This window comes from Dasypus novemcinctus, chromosome 5 (assembly GCF_030445035.2).
Source record: "Dasypus novemcinctus isolate mDasNov1 chromosome 5, mDasNov1.1.hap2, whole genome shotgun sequence".
Taxonomy (NCBI): Eukaryota; Metazoa; Chordata; class Mammalia; order Cingulata; family Dasypodidae; genus Dasypus; species Dasypus novemcinctus.
Window position 1 is genome coordinate 164,770,475 of NC_080677.1, and position 15,498 is coordinate 164,785,972.

General features: G+C 38.0%; 1 protein-coding gene across 3 annotated transcripts in view; it reads right to left on the reverse strand.

The window, feature by feature from the left end:
• Positions 1 to 15,498, reverse strand: part of MALRD1 (MAM and LDL receptor class A domain containing 1) — a 688,615-nt gene that overhangs the window by 225,479 nt on the left and 447,638 nt on the right. The gene's annotated exons all lie outside the window — the stretch shown is intronic.

Sequence of the window (15,498 nt, forward strand, 5' to 3'; positions counted from 1 at the left end):
GCTGTGTTCAAAAGCGCCCGGGAGATTTTAGTACGCAGCTCGGTCTGAGAGTCACAATCTTTGATGCATCGCATATTAGAAAGTAACAAGTGTTTAAAGAATAAAATGAAGGGAGGGGTGCCAGGAGAGAAAGAGAGAAGGGGAGGAGGAGGGGAGGAGGAAGGAAGGAAATACGTTTGTCATGGGGGCGGTAACAGCAGTCGGAACCAATCAGAAGGCAAGGTGCCAAGTAGGCGAGGAGCAGATTTCTGGGATGCTGGAAAGCTGGGGACTCAGAGCTTTGTGCCATCCACACACTGACGCTGCCTTCACCCCCCGGCGAGGACACGGCTTTGCTGAAGCTGCTTTGGCTTCCAGCACAGAGAGGGACCTGCGTTTGTCAAACCTTCCAGGGAAACTGCAGACGCGGCATGTCCGAATGCTTCACAGCTGGGGAGCTCAGACTTGAACCTCACGGGCAGGGCACGGAGGGGCCTTCACAGGCTGAGCGTCCCCTGTGCCGGGCCACGGCCCCCTGGGCTGGCTGCCTCTTTCTGGATGTGGGGCTGTGGGTAACAAGCAGAGCAGAGCTCTCTCTCCCTGGCCTCCTCATCGGATTCTTGGCCAGTGAAGTCAGGGCCTCCAGCTAACCTTGCCCAGGTGGCTTGTTCTTATGGCCTTTCAGGCAATGGAAGAAGCTCCTCGGGGAGTCCCCTGCAAGGCCCTACATCCCACTCGACCTCATTTCAAGTGTTTGACGTATTGGACAGGTGCACAGCTTTCATCAGTGACCTAGCTCATAGAACTACACCCATCATGAAATGACTGTTACCTGCTAGAGGATGTAGAAATAGAGAGACCAGAGGAAAAATCAAGCAGTGAGTGGCAAGATCAATTTCTTAGTATTGTCACTTCTTTTTCTTTCTTGTGTTTCCTTAGTTCACCCCTTTAGTTTTGGAATGGAATAAAGGAATTTTTAATGCTTTGGACCAAGTATATTTAGAGCAATTAAGAAAATAAAGTCATCTCCCAGGCAAATGCATCCCTGTGAGTCCTTCATAACCAGGAAAACCACCTACTGCCATAGCTCCATGTCCACCAGGGTGGGACAATTAGGAGAATGCTAGCTCTCCACTAAGAACAAGCAACTAAAATGAATCCTGGGCGTCCTCTCCATGCAAAGCACAACAGGTAAGAAATAAAATGTGTAGATTACACAACTAGGAAAGTAAAATATACCAGAATGCTATAAAGAAGGGAAAAAAATTCTTCATGGAGCATTATTTTGATAATGTTTTATTCCTTGACAAGAAAGAACAATGGAAAACGGGAAGTATAATTAAAATTTGTACAGTGATGATGAAATATGGTTAAAGGGTATTTAAATACAATGATTAAAATGTAAAGAGGAAAGTGGATGTGGCTCAAGTGATTGGACTTCTGTCTACCATATGGGAGGACCTGGGTTTGATCCCTGGGACCTCCTGGTGAAAAAAAAAAAAAGCATGTCCATACAATAAGCCAGTGCCCACACAGCAAGATGATGACACAACAAAAAGAGAGATGAAGGGGAGAGTCAAGGCAAGGTGCAAGAGAAACCAGGAACTAAGGTGGTACAAGTGACAGAGAACCTCTCTCCACATCAGAGGTCCCCAGGATCGAATCCCAGTGAATCCTGGAGGAGAAAAAAAAACAAGAAGAGAAGATTAAAAAAAAAAAAAGAGAGACATAGATATAGAAGATCATACAGTGAATGGATACAGACAGCAAAAAATAAAAAAATAAATAAAACAAAACAAAACAAAACAGCAAGGCGGGGGTGGGGAGGGAAATAAAAAGATGGTGTGATGGCTAGGCTAATGTGTCAACTTGGCCAGGTATTTGTGCCCAGTTGTTTGGTCAAGCAAGCACTGGGCTAATTGTAACACAAGGACATTTATGGGCTTTAGTCATCAGTGAGTTTACTGCATAGATGGCTGATTACATCTACATCAACCAGGGAGATTGTCATCAGCACTTAGTGATGCTTTATCCAATCAGTTGAGTGCCTTAAAAGGGGAAGTGATCCCAGGATTGAGAGAGAATCTCCCAACTCGTCTTTGGACAGCCAACATCTCCTGGGAACTCATCAAGGACCTTCACTGGACTTTCATCGGAGCCCCTGGTTGGAGACCTGCGGAACCTGGACTTGCGTATTCCCATGGTCATGAGAGGCTCTGATAAAACCTCATACTATTGACGATATCTCCTGTTGGTTTTGTTTCCCTGGAGAACCCTGACTAACAAAGATGGAAAACAAATATCATGAAGAATATATTTAATCTCAGAGTGGTTCTTAAGACTAATGACAAAGGAAAAACTTATAAAGGAAGACCTTGTTTTGTCTGAATAAGTTAAAAATATTCTCATTGAACCTCTAAACTATAAGAAAAGACAATGGAAAGCAAAAAAAAAATTTACAATTTTTCCTATGGAAGTGGGTTTATAGAGCTAATGAAGAAAGAGCTCTTCCAAACTAATACAAGGAAGTGTACAATAATTCACAGCCTAATGGAATTTTTTTGGCAAGGAAATGAACAGGCAATTAAAAGCAGACATATGGATGGGCAATGACAAGCATACGGGCTAAAAAATATTTTAACCTCCTTATTAATCATAGATGTCAGTTAAAACAATTTACTATTTCATCTACTAGATTAGGAAAAAATTCCTTGTAAAAATTTAATGAAAACCAGTGTTGGTAAGGATTTAGAGAAATAGATAAATTATTTTACCTATACAAGAAAGGGAATGGAATCTTGATGGAAGAGAGTAAAGGAAAGGTTGAAAGTAATGAGTTATGGAGGCAGAGAAAGATACCCAATGACCAGGGAGAAACGAGCAATTAGCACACCCACCAGAGAGCACATGGGGAAATGCAGCAAAGACAAGCAAAGGGCCTCCCGGCGAAGCTTGCATCTTTATCATCTTTCTTAATTGACGTGAGATACTAAAAGCCTTAGAATTTTGTGTGTCCTTAGACTCAGAAATTACCTCCTGGAAACCTGTGGTGGGCTACTCTACACAAATATCCGCTCCCTCCCTCTGCCTTAGTAGTGAGCCTCAGTAGAGAATAAACACATTTCCTAGATTCCCTTGGCTGTGAGACTCACTTTTGACTGATTAATTATAAGTGGAACTGATATCACGGTTTCCAGAAAATCTCTTAAAAAATAGCTGGTATGCACTCTTTGCTGTTTTTCCCCATCTTATTTTTTCTGATCAGCTGGAAGGTAGGCTGGAGTTAAAGCAGCCATCCTGAGCCAACTTTCTCGCAATATTCTATCCACCCATATCCCCCTCTCTATTCCCACCGGCACTCCTCTAGCTCAATGCACTGCTTTTCACTCAGACCACTGCAGTAGCCATCTACTGGAATAATCAGCTCATCTGTAATAGCCTTTACTACTGTTCACAGGAGGTAATCTGCTAGTATTTTTGAATTTTTATTCATAATTCTTCATTAGAAGAATTGTAGGTTTACAGAATTATCCATAAAATATACAAAATATAGAGTCCCATGTAACACCCTATTATTAGTGCCTTGAACGAATGATATAATGTTCTAAGAATACATTTTCCATGACTCTCTTACCCAGGTGTCCTCATCTCATGCTCTCTGTCCTCCATAAACTATACGGTCCAAGAGGGTTCCCGGAGTCATGGTTATATAGAGTGTCCCTGCCATCAGACTATAGTAAACTGGTCTGAGGGTGACCATTTGCCCCAGATAGATCACTCAGAGTCCTGCATCTGGAGTTGGGGCCATAACTAAGGAATTTCTGCACCTCCATGGCCTGGCTCCTGCATTGTGCTGGGGCGACGCCTTTTGCATATGTAGGTGAAGGTGAGAAAGCTGGCCGCTCTGAGACGGGTGGAGTGGATGTAAGGGGAGCAGCAGTTAAGAGAGACAAAGGCACAGAAAGATCGCAGCCAAGCCCCTTCCGCTTTGCAATCCCTGTTTTTAGCACCTGCTTAAGGCTTTTGCATTCCTGATCTTGGGTTTTGTGAGATTCCTTGAATCCTTAAACAGATTTCCTTTCTGTTTGATTTGATTGGCAATTAAAGTAGACCAAATCAACATAGAGATTCCCCAGAAATTATCATGAGATCATTAAAAGATTAAAAGACCAGAAAGTAAGTTTGTGGAAGGAAATCCCAACCACACCTGGCTTCTTTCCCTGCACTTCCAGGCCTCGTAATCAACAACTTAAAATTCTTCATTTCCCAGCTCCCCCGTGGTCCTTTCCAGACAATGTATGTGACTCCGTTTTGCTCCCAACTCTCCCAGTCCCATTCTGCACATTACCTGCCAATCCCCTTTGCCTATTCTCTTTTCTTCAGGTAAAGAGATGCATTTACTGTCATAGATTTTATTTACTAGGTATTTAAGATGTGGTAAATGGTGCTATTATTTTTATTGTGATTCCTGTCGTTTGTGAGTGCTGTATATAGTTATAAACTACTAAGTTATAAATTTATAACTTATAAGTTTAACTTATAAAGCCTCTATAATTACAGTGCTTTTCCCCAGCATTAATTTTCCCTTGTCCTTTTCTTTGCTTGTAAGAGTTTTCCAAATATGAGGTTTTCCAGAAACTCATATATTATGTTATAATAAAAATGGCTCCATTTGTGTGCCCCATCAAAAATGATGAATAATAGAAAACTGGTTTCTAGACCTGGCTTAGTATTTGTATATTTGTGCATGCATAAATACCTGTAGATTTTATTGTCAACTGTTTCATCATGTTGCTTCAACTGCATGCAAATTGCTTGAGTTTGCATCTATATTTCAAGTACACCTATAGCGTACACACACACACACACATATACATATATTTATACATACTAATGTTCAAGACTGAAGAGGGTAACTTTCAAGTGTATGATAGTAAATTAAAAAATATATATCCCAAGCATAAAAGGGAGGTCTTATTGATAAACAATATTCATTTCAAGAGAAAATAATTAGTAAAATATCGATCAGTAAAAATTGGAACAACTTGTTGCTACAAATACTCCATGCAGTGGTCTCACAGACCCAGCTAGTAAGTGTGGAAATGCTCATCATAATTGAAACAAATTCTGATTAGAGATGACCTGAACAGAAGATAAGGTCAGTGTTCAGACTGACAGTGACCTTCATGTGAACCCAGGTGTACCTCAAGGGCTATTTGAGCCTCTCTAAAATGTCTGTTCAATTAATTATTTTCCCTTATTATTATGAATGAACCAACTTGGACTATAATCAAGTATAATCACATATATTATAATATTGAGTCTAATATTATGATTAAAATTTATACCTTTTTGTAACTAGAACCCTAAATTTCTCATCATTTTAATAGAAAAGTAAAGTAATATATGATATTTTCTATGTAACAAATGATTTACTTGAATAAAATGGTAGTATCAATATCCACTGGAATGAAAGTGTCTGGGAGACATAGGGGAGAAAATGGGTATTTGTCCAACAGTGTATCTCTCTGCCACATAGGATAATAAATGAAACAATTGTAGTATTTGTTTGTAAATCAATGATATTGGTATCACCATTCTTTCCTTCTGATGAAGAACAAAAAATTTTGAATCAATAAAAACCAGTTACTTTCCTTTGCCTGAAAAGTCAAAATTATTACTTTTATGTCAATATAGTTATATATTTAGTAAGGTATACATTTAAAGATGGATATGTTATTGATATATACGTTGGATCCAGAAACATAATCAGGGTATCTATTAATCATAGAAAATGTTTTTAAACATGACTGAAACTTTTTAAATGATATTTGCAAAAATGCAAAATAGTTACTTCAAACAAGAGTATTCTTTCACTTGAGAAACACTGGGCACCAACCAAGAGGCAAAGTTTAATTGCAGGGACTGGTTTAATTTGAAGATATATATTGGCTCTGGGTAAAAATATATATTCAAATAATTATATCAATTCTTGGCAGAAAATTTGAGCTCTACATACCAAAGATTCATTGCAATTCACGGGAACCTAAAATAAAAATTGTCATATATTAACAATTGAAGAAAGCGTCTGCTGTGTGGTGGATCAGGTTCTAGGGCCATGGCATTGACTGATGAGGTTTATTTCCTTTCTCTTCCTCTCCTTACTGAAAAATTTTCTGAATCAGAAAATAACATAAGTCTGTAAAAATGAGGATTGGCTTAATATTAAAATGTTTTTAAAAAACAGCCCTTACCATGTTTAAAAATATTTCAGCTAGTGTCACTTGAATATGCCCCTGATCAGTTTACGTCCGATATATCTGCAAGATCTTGTTCGTTCAAAAGCTTTCAAAATCACTGAATGAGAACAAAGGCAGGTGCTGTGCAGCTATTTTTACCCCCACGGCAGTCTTTGTGATTTTAGTAGTGTTCTCTGGTGGTAGAGTTGAATATGGCTAAGTTTCCGTGCCATTAAGCATCACTCGCTCTGTTCTGAATTTTCACCTTTATGTAACAAGACTTGAATAAGTGGTCTCCTTTTAATCCATCCCTCCTTCCTCCCATCCACAGTTGTCCTTCCACCCACTCATTTATCCACTTTTCCATCACTTACCAAGCCTTCTACTGCTGCATAGCATCTACGATTTAGCTGTTAAAAAGACAACTTGCTCTTAATTATTTCATTAGAGTGAGATGTTTATTATTTTTTCTTCTAGTCAGTACCATGTTCTTTTTCTATTGCTTTTCTGATAGAATTTACATTAAAAGAAAATTGTGAGAGGTCTGAATGCAACACTTGCTATACTTCTATGTGGAACTTAAAGTTAGTGGAAAAGGTAAGTTTTGGAGTCAAACTCCGCAGGGTTCTGTTTATAGACTCATTTATTCACGAACTTTAGATGGAGCAATCACTGTTTTGTGATCTCCAAAGTTCAATTTGAATCCGGAGTGGAGCTATACCGGAATCATTATCATCAAGCTACTCTTTTTCATTCCAGATCAATTACCATTTAAAGGGCACTTAGGAGTCATACATACAGTTTTTAAGGAAAAACTGAAAGGTGTGAAAGTAGTTATAATAAAAAAGCAAGCCTTTAGGTTATCTGTGAAGACAATGTATGAGATAGCTAAAATTCTATTGGTGCCAGCTGCTCCGCCGTATTCCCGAGGTAGTCCATTCCTCTTACATTTTATTTTGGGGCTGTGATGTGTTTTGCTCTGCAAAAATTTAGGAAGAGACAGGGCAGCCACTGTCTACACAGGTTTTATTGACTCCTGGAAATATTTGTAATGCCCTAAATCCCTGCTCCCTTTCCCTGACCTGAAAACTGGTCATTGCCCAGTTGGATCTTCCAGAGGGTTCAGTAAGAAAAGGCACAACTTTGCTCATTGCTGGGCCTCGCCCTGAGGAGCCGGGTGTAGGTTTCCTAACAGACAGTTCAAGCGAGACCCCGGAGAGCCCAGGGAGAGGAAAGCCGGGGCCAGGAGGGCCCAGGAGGGGCAAGGGGTGGGCGCTGCCAGCCCGCGAGGGGCCTGCCCGGGCCTTCCACGCCGCCACAACCCACACGCACTGGGGGACGTGTGGCGCAGCTGGATGGGGTCTTAAAGGTTGATTTTAGAAGGTCGTGCCTGGAACGACGACAGGTCTTCTTTGTTGTTCATTTAGACTTTTCAGCCAACCAACACCAGTGTTGACGATAGCCTCTGCATTCTTCAAAAGCACTGGTAGAGAGTAACTAATAATCTCCTAAGAACCCGATGAGAAGGATGCATAATTATTATTATTATCATCATCATCATTGTAGAGATGACCAAAGCGAGGCTGAGAAAGAGCAAGCAGCTTCCCTGAAACCACAGGGCGGGGAGCAGCATGGCAGTGGGTCCCAGGGCTGCGGCCACAGCCACCACACGTGGCCTTGCTGTTGGTGGCAAGCTCCTGCGTGTCAGCTGATTGTACATCAGCAAATAAGATTCTGATTGGAAATCAGGTAGCCATTTAAAATTAGAATCCATACTTTTTATCATTATAAAGCTGAGATAGTCTTTTCCTTTCTTATGAATTTTCTTCTTAAATATGAAATGCTATTTTTCCCACATCCCCTTTCTGCGGAACAGTTACTGCATTTCATAAGATTTCTGTACAAACCATTTTTAAACTGATATTTGAATAGAATAGGAGAAATGTGAAATTCATAATGTTACCACTTATTTTTCTATGAATAAGTTAGCTTGCTTCTGTAGCCTAAAAGAGAGAGAGACTTCTTAGTGTGTCCCTGGATACACCAAGGATATGCCCACTGTTTGGCTTTATTTATACTTTTGGAAAATACAATAAATTCGATAGTAAATTGAAGATAGCACTATAATATATTCAGAGTGCAAAATATTTTTACAAAGTTATCTAGCTTTATGTTTGCCATTTACTAAAACTGATTTCATAAAATGAGTTTTAAATTTTTGCATCAAAAGTGAAAAATAAATGTGAAGCTCAGAACAGCTTTCTTATTTGCAGGTAAATAACCAGTGAGGTACTTGCATAGCCTCTACCTTCCCTCACTGTCACTCTCCATGAATTTTAAGTTATTCTCAGCGATTCTGAAATTTTAAAACATATGCCCTGAGTTAAATCAGACAATCTCAGAAAAATATCAGATACCATTATTTGTGACCTAGTCATCTGCAATAAGGAATCTGAAGTTCTAAAATGACACGTCCAGAATTATATAATTAATGGCAAAACACTGGAAACAGTCTCTGTGGCAGGTTGAATTGCTTACTCCAGAAAAAACCATGTTCTTAATTCATTCCTGTAGTTGTGAAGCCATTGCAAGTAGGAGCTCTTGAAGATGTTATTTTTAGTTAGGTTGGGGTCAACTGAATCAAGTCGGGTATTAATCCGAATTATTGAGTGTTTTATAAGCAGAATGAATTTCACACATATAGAGAGGAAGTCCTAGGGATAAGCAAGAAGCCTGGAATAGAAAGGAAGAGGACATGGATGTGACGGAAAAGCCGAGGACCGGGCACCGCCGGCAGCCAGCCCCGGGCGCGCCATGTGCTGCAGAAAGCATCACTTGACGATGCCTCACTTTTGGGCTTCTCCTGGCCTTAAAACTGAGAGCCAACAAATTCCTGTAGTTAAGCCAACCCAGTGGATGGTGGTTGTGTTAGCAGCCTGGAAACTAGGACGGTCTCTATAATCTATAAATCTATAGAAATCTTACAATCTACTAGCAACATGGTGAGTCCTCCTGGCTCTCTTCCCCTGTACCGCTGTGACCTGACCTTCTCTGTCCTTTGACTGTCCCTCTTCTCTTCAGCTTTGATTTCACTACAGCAGTGTTTTTGTTAGTTCTTTTTATTTTGCTTTGCTTTTTTTCCCCATGTGGGGTCCTGCCCTGAAGGGAATCCCGGTGTGTCAGTGTTGAGTTTGGAGAGTCTCGGTCTTGCCACAGAGCCCTTGGACACAATCTTCTCCAAGGGACTGAGACCCCCGCGGGGCTGGCTGCCATGCTCGGACCACCTGCTGCATTCCTGGGGAGCATCTGCTGGCTCTTGTGTGACTGTCCAGCCTTCAGGTTTACGAGACAGCTGGTTGCTTCATGCGCCTTCTCTCTCACATTCACGAGTAACGCGCAGGTCTCTGGCTGATGGTGCTCTGTCCACATGGCTTGTCTTGTGGAATGTGTAGGGACATCTTTTCCTGTACTTTTAAAGTACATGTTGTCCAGGGTTTGTTAGCTTTGCTTCCTGTGGGCTCTGCCTGTTTGGATATCCCGCTCCTCATCCTAAGGGGAAAACACTCTGTCTTTCATAATTTAGTATCATGTAGTATTTTCACTATTTTTAAATACTTTAGCATTTTCAGTACCTTTACCACTTATGATTATTAGTTGTGTATTTTTGTACCTGCGCTTCATCCAGTTTTATTCCTAGTTTGTTGAGTGTTTTTATTATGAAAGGGTGTTGGGTTTTGTCTATTGACTTTTGGACTATTTGAACAATGATGTGTTTTTGATCCTTTATTCTATTAATCTCATGCACTACATTGATTTCCAGAAGTTAAATCAGTTTTTTAAGACTAGTCATGTTGTATATGTTGCTAACATTTTTTGAGGATTTTTGCATCTATCTTCAAAGAAGATTTTGGTCTGTCATTTTCTTTTTATCTCTTTGTCTGCTTTGTGTTAAACAAATTCAGGTCTCACAGAATGAGTTGGGAAATATTCCCTCTTCTTCCATTTCCTGGAAGAGCTGGTGAAGGACTGGTGTTAATTCTTCTTTAAGTGTTTGGTAGACTTCACCAGGGAATTCTTTAGGGACAAATTTAGGGAATTTTAAAAACAGATATTATTTTTAGAACAGTTTTAGAAGTACATAAAAGCTGAGAAGGTAGTACATAGAGTTACCATATACTCCACACCCAGTTTCCTCTATTTTTAACATTGCCTATTGGTATGGTACAGTTCAATTGATTCAAATAAAGAACCAATATTGACACACCATTACTAACTAAAATCTGTCATTTTTCAGATTTCCTTACTTTGTCCTAATGTTCTTTTTCTGTTCTAGAGTCCCATCCTGTACCCACATAGAATGCAGTCATCGTGTCTCCTTGGGCTCCTCTTGATGTGACAGTTTCTTAGACATTCCTTGTTTTTATGCCCTTGGCAGTTTGGAAGAGGGCTGGTTAGATACTCTGTAGGAGGTAAAATGCCATTTTTATCACTGCCTCCCAAAGGCATACACTGTCAACATGACTTATCACTGCTCATGTGGATCTGATGATTTAGCCGAGGTAGTACTGGCAGGTATCTACATAGTAAAATTACTCTTTTTAACCCGTTTCCATTTTATACTCTTTGGGGAAAAAAAATCACTATTTGTAGCCAACACCTCAGAAATAAATAATTATGTACCACCTACATGAGGGAAGAGTATCTACAAAAATTATTTGAAGTTCTTCTGCATAGGAGATTTGTTTCATCTCTCACACTTAATAAATTATTCAAAAATTTATTTCTATCACTATGGACTCATAGATATTTATTTTGTACTTTGAGTTATAATACAATACTACCTTATTTATTTTAAAACTCAGGTTGTTCCAGCTTTGGTCATTGGGGGCTTATTAAGTTGGCTACTGTGCTCCTTTGATGCTCCCTTATCAACAACTCTTGTTACTGTTGTGTTGGCTTTGTTTTGTTTTGTTGTTTGTTTGTTGAGTGCTTTCACACTTTCTGGCACTAAAAAATGCACAAAACTCATCTTGCATATTTCCTGCCTTAGTCCTAGAATCAGCCATTTCTTCAAGGAACTCTGGGACCTGTTATTTAGAATGATATTATGCCCTAAAAGCTGAGTGCGAGAAGTCCTTCTTGCTACTGGGTTGTTGTCTCTTTTAAGGCCCCTTAGTCAATAGTGTGAAGAAATATATGTGGGTGAACTAATAACCATGTATTAATACATACACATGTGTATAAATATTTCCATAGATAACCATCTTTATCTTAAGTTGCAAATGAGTTCATGCTGATGTCTTCAGCTCTAGTCCATTCCCACATGCATTCCTCCTGCTTCCTTCCCCTGCTTATCGGTAATCTCCTACTCCAGTGGTGAGAAACCAGGCTCCCATCATCCACTATCTACATACTTACTTGTTCAGTTCTCGTATACATGTGTAGCAGTGTCAGAATTGTTAACCTGGACCCTCATGGGAAACAACTTTATCCACTAATGTCCAGTGCCTATGCACAGTTTCATTTCCCTATAGACTCACAGATTCCATTTATTTCTAGTTACTTAATCCAACTGCTCTTCCCTGACCACCTCAGTGATGTTGTTTCATACATTAGTAATACAGTTAAGTTTTCTTGTCAGAGTCTGAGTTTTTTCCTTGGATCTGTTGGAATTGTTTAAATTACAATTTTCATCTCTTTGCATTTAAAATCTATTCCTATCTATAGTCCTTATCTTACATTTGGTGTATTTTCCCCCCAACCTACCCTATTATTATTTTTTAAATATGTTTTTATGACAGAAGTTATAAACTTACAAAACAATCATGTACATGTACAGAATTCCCATACAACACTCCTCCATTGACACACCACATCATGGTGGAACCAATTTTCTACTTTCAGTAATTTGTGTCTATCTAGGCATTTGTAAATTTCATTGAATTTTTAAAATTTGTTGGAATGCAGTTGTATGTATTATGCCCTTATAATACATTCTATTTCTGCAATGTTTATAGTGATGACAACTTTTAATTCATTATTTTAGTAATTTGAGTATTATTTCTTTTCTTGGTTAGTCTACTTAAAGATCTGCCAATTACATTGATACTTTTCTCATTTCTTTTTGCATTAAAAAATGATGCTCTTTATCCTTTTAATCCTCTCACATTGAATTCTACTTTATCTGATATTAAAATTTAATTTCTAATTTCATTTTGTTGTGAATCTTCCTGGGATGTCATCCTCCTGTGAAGTTGAAAGAGGTTAAGTAACTCACCAAAAGTGGTATTAATCTTGATGGATAGTATGTTTATTCTTGTTGTGACTTCCTCAGCAGCATCTATCTTACATAAGTGCATGATTTGAGGTACATTAGAGACCTACATGTAAAAACTAAAGCAATTACTTTCTAGAAGAAAACATAATGGGATATCTTAATTCCTTGATAGTAGAAAAATATTTCATAGACAGGACATAAAAGGCATTAGCAACAAAGAAAATCAAATGGTAAATAGGACTTCATTAATTTTAATCTTCTTACAAAGTAAACTACTGAGAGGGAAGGTTTCATAGGTAAGGTTTATAAAACATTTAAGAAAGAAAACAATGACTGGTTTCACATAAATTCTCTAGGAAACTAGAAAAAAGTAAAAGAACTTTTAAGAGGCCAGCATAATCTTGATGTCAAACTTTGACTATACACAACTGAAAAGAATAATTATAGACCAGACTGTCTCAAGAACACACTATAAATACCTAAAAAATAAATTTAGCAAACTAATTCCTGTAACTATATATAATGCTTTATGAAAAAATTGGATTTTATCCAGGAATGAACTTAGTTTAATCTTCAAAAATTAATCCATATAATTCACTAAATTAACAAACTAATTGCAAAATGTGATCAACCATTCATTCACAATTAAAATATAAGCTTTCAGCAAACTATGAATAGAGAGCAACTTCATGAAATGAGGTTTTAAAAATCTACAGAAAATGTAATTTAATCATGAATCGACTAATTTCCTCTCAGAGTGGGACTGAAAGAAGAATGCCTGCTATTACCACTTGTAGTCAATATAGTACTGGTGTTTCTAGCCAGTGCAATATGTCAAGAAAAAAAATTAAAGATTTAAGAATTAGAAGGAAAGAAAAAAATCTTTAATTGGCAGGCTACATCTTTCTGAGTGGAAAAACATCAAAGAGAATCTACAGATAACCTAATAGTGTTAAGTGAATTTAGCAATTCCACTAAATAGAAGGTTCATATACACAAATGAATTCTATTTGTATGAAAGCCAGTTAGAAATAAAATTTTTAAAGTTACAATGGCATTTTAAAAATGAACTACCTGAAAAAAATTTACATATATTAATTACTTCTAAGCAGAATATTATAACCACTATTGGATCAATATTAAAAACATAACAAATAAAGGCATATTATATTTACTGATTAGAAAACTTATTTTTATTGAGATGTGTATTTTCCCAGAATAGACTTATAGATTCATAGAGGCCTAATAAATACACTGTCAGGTTATTATTTTGTGGAAATTGACTACTGATTCCATAATTAACATGAAAACGCAAAAGGTCAAATTTAACTAATACGATATGGAGGAACAAGATGGTGAGATGATTTATTCTACTAAACATCAGAACTCACAAAATATAGGCATTCCGAAATGACCACGTGGCACTACAGGAGCATAGACAAAGACAGGCTTTTCAAAACCTTTGTTTGCACATCCTATTTCAATTACATACCCAGGTGGAAGAGATATAGCATGGCCCATATTTCATCCCATGTAGTAAAAAAAAAATCCCCAGTGCATGCAGATGAATTGTGAAATACAATAAGTGAGAATACCCTTATTATTTTGAGATAAGCAAAGTTATTTTTTCCAAATAAGGGGACAAAAAATTATCAATAGTAAAGATGAATATTAATATTTTGAAATTATGGACGTCTGTTCATCCTAAAACACTAATCACAGATTGAAAATATATTTGCAATAAATATAATTTGTTTATAAAAGGTACATACCTTGACATATAAATTATTTCTACAAATCTCAATAAGAAAATTGTTATTGGGAGAAACAAGAGGACCCAGTGACCATGTACATTTTGGTAAAATGCAGAGATCTCTGTGTAAAAACATTGCTTTGCGGAGGTCATCTTTGTAAAGACAAACAGGACTAGTTTTTGAAAATGACATTTTTTTCTAGATTGTATGTGTTATATTTGACTATGTGCCAAAATATCATTCCAAGTGATCTGAAAGAAAGTGGAAAACTTCAGAGTAGGTCTCAGATGATAATTTAAAATGAAGGCAAGAGAAATAAAAATTAAGCCATTTTTTAAGTTCTTCGTCTCAACAATGATGCCATGATAAGTTTTACAACTGTCTTTTTGCATATGATTTGTAACACAAAAATGTTATACTTACATACATTTTATGATGGGCCAACTGCTCTAAGAACTTTACATATATTAACACATTAAATAGCTATTATCCATTATTAGCACAGAACTTTTAAGATACTAAAGGGAAGAAAGAGGAGAAACTCAACCTGAAGCCTGACAAAATTGGAATAGAACCTGTCTGTTCACTTTCCCCCGCAATCACCCGACCTGCTGACCACTGCTTCCCTGGAGAGGAAAGGAATTCCCTTTTGCAATAAAAGCGCCTTTTTTCCTAAAACGTTAGATAAATGGTTCAGGGATTTTCCCTTTTCAAGTTGCCAGAATCATCAGTGGATTGAATTATTAACCACAAGAGGAACTTGCCATAAAATTGTCACATTACTAGAAAAGTTACTAGATAAAGCTTAAGAAGCACATTCTCACTTCTAAGATTCCTTTTTTCTGACTATATATTCAGAACCCATTTCTGGTGTCGAGGTACCCTCTCGAAAACATCTCCAAGGACAAAACGTGTCTCTTGCATGGCGCGTATACCCGAAGCTGTGTGCTCCCGAGATTACCTGGGGCATGTGTCACTCACACAAGGTGTCTGAGCAGCAGCCACTCTTGGGAACACCGGGGAGGGGGGAGGTGGGGAGGCAAACTCCAGAGGACTGACTAGGAAGCAGAATCTTTTGAGCAACACTGCTCATAAAAAGAACAGATGCTTTAGTATCACCAAAACCAGGCACATACTTCCACCGCCGCAGAGAAATATTTTAATATGAGAGCAACAATAAAATGAAAGAGCATGCAGGTTTAACTCCCCAGTCCCAGAAGCTTGCCACCAGGGAGTAAGGGCAGGAAAC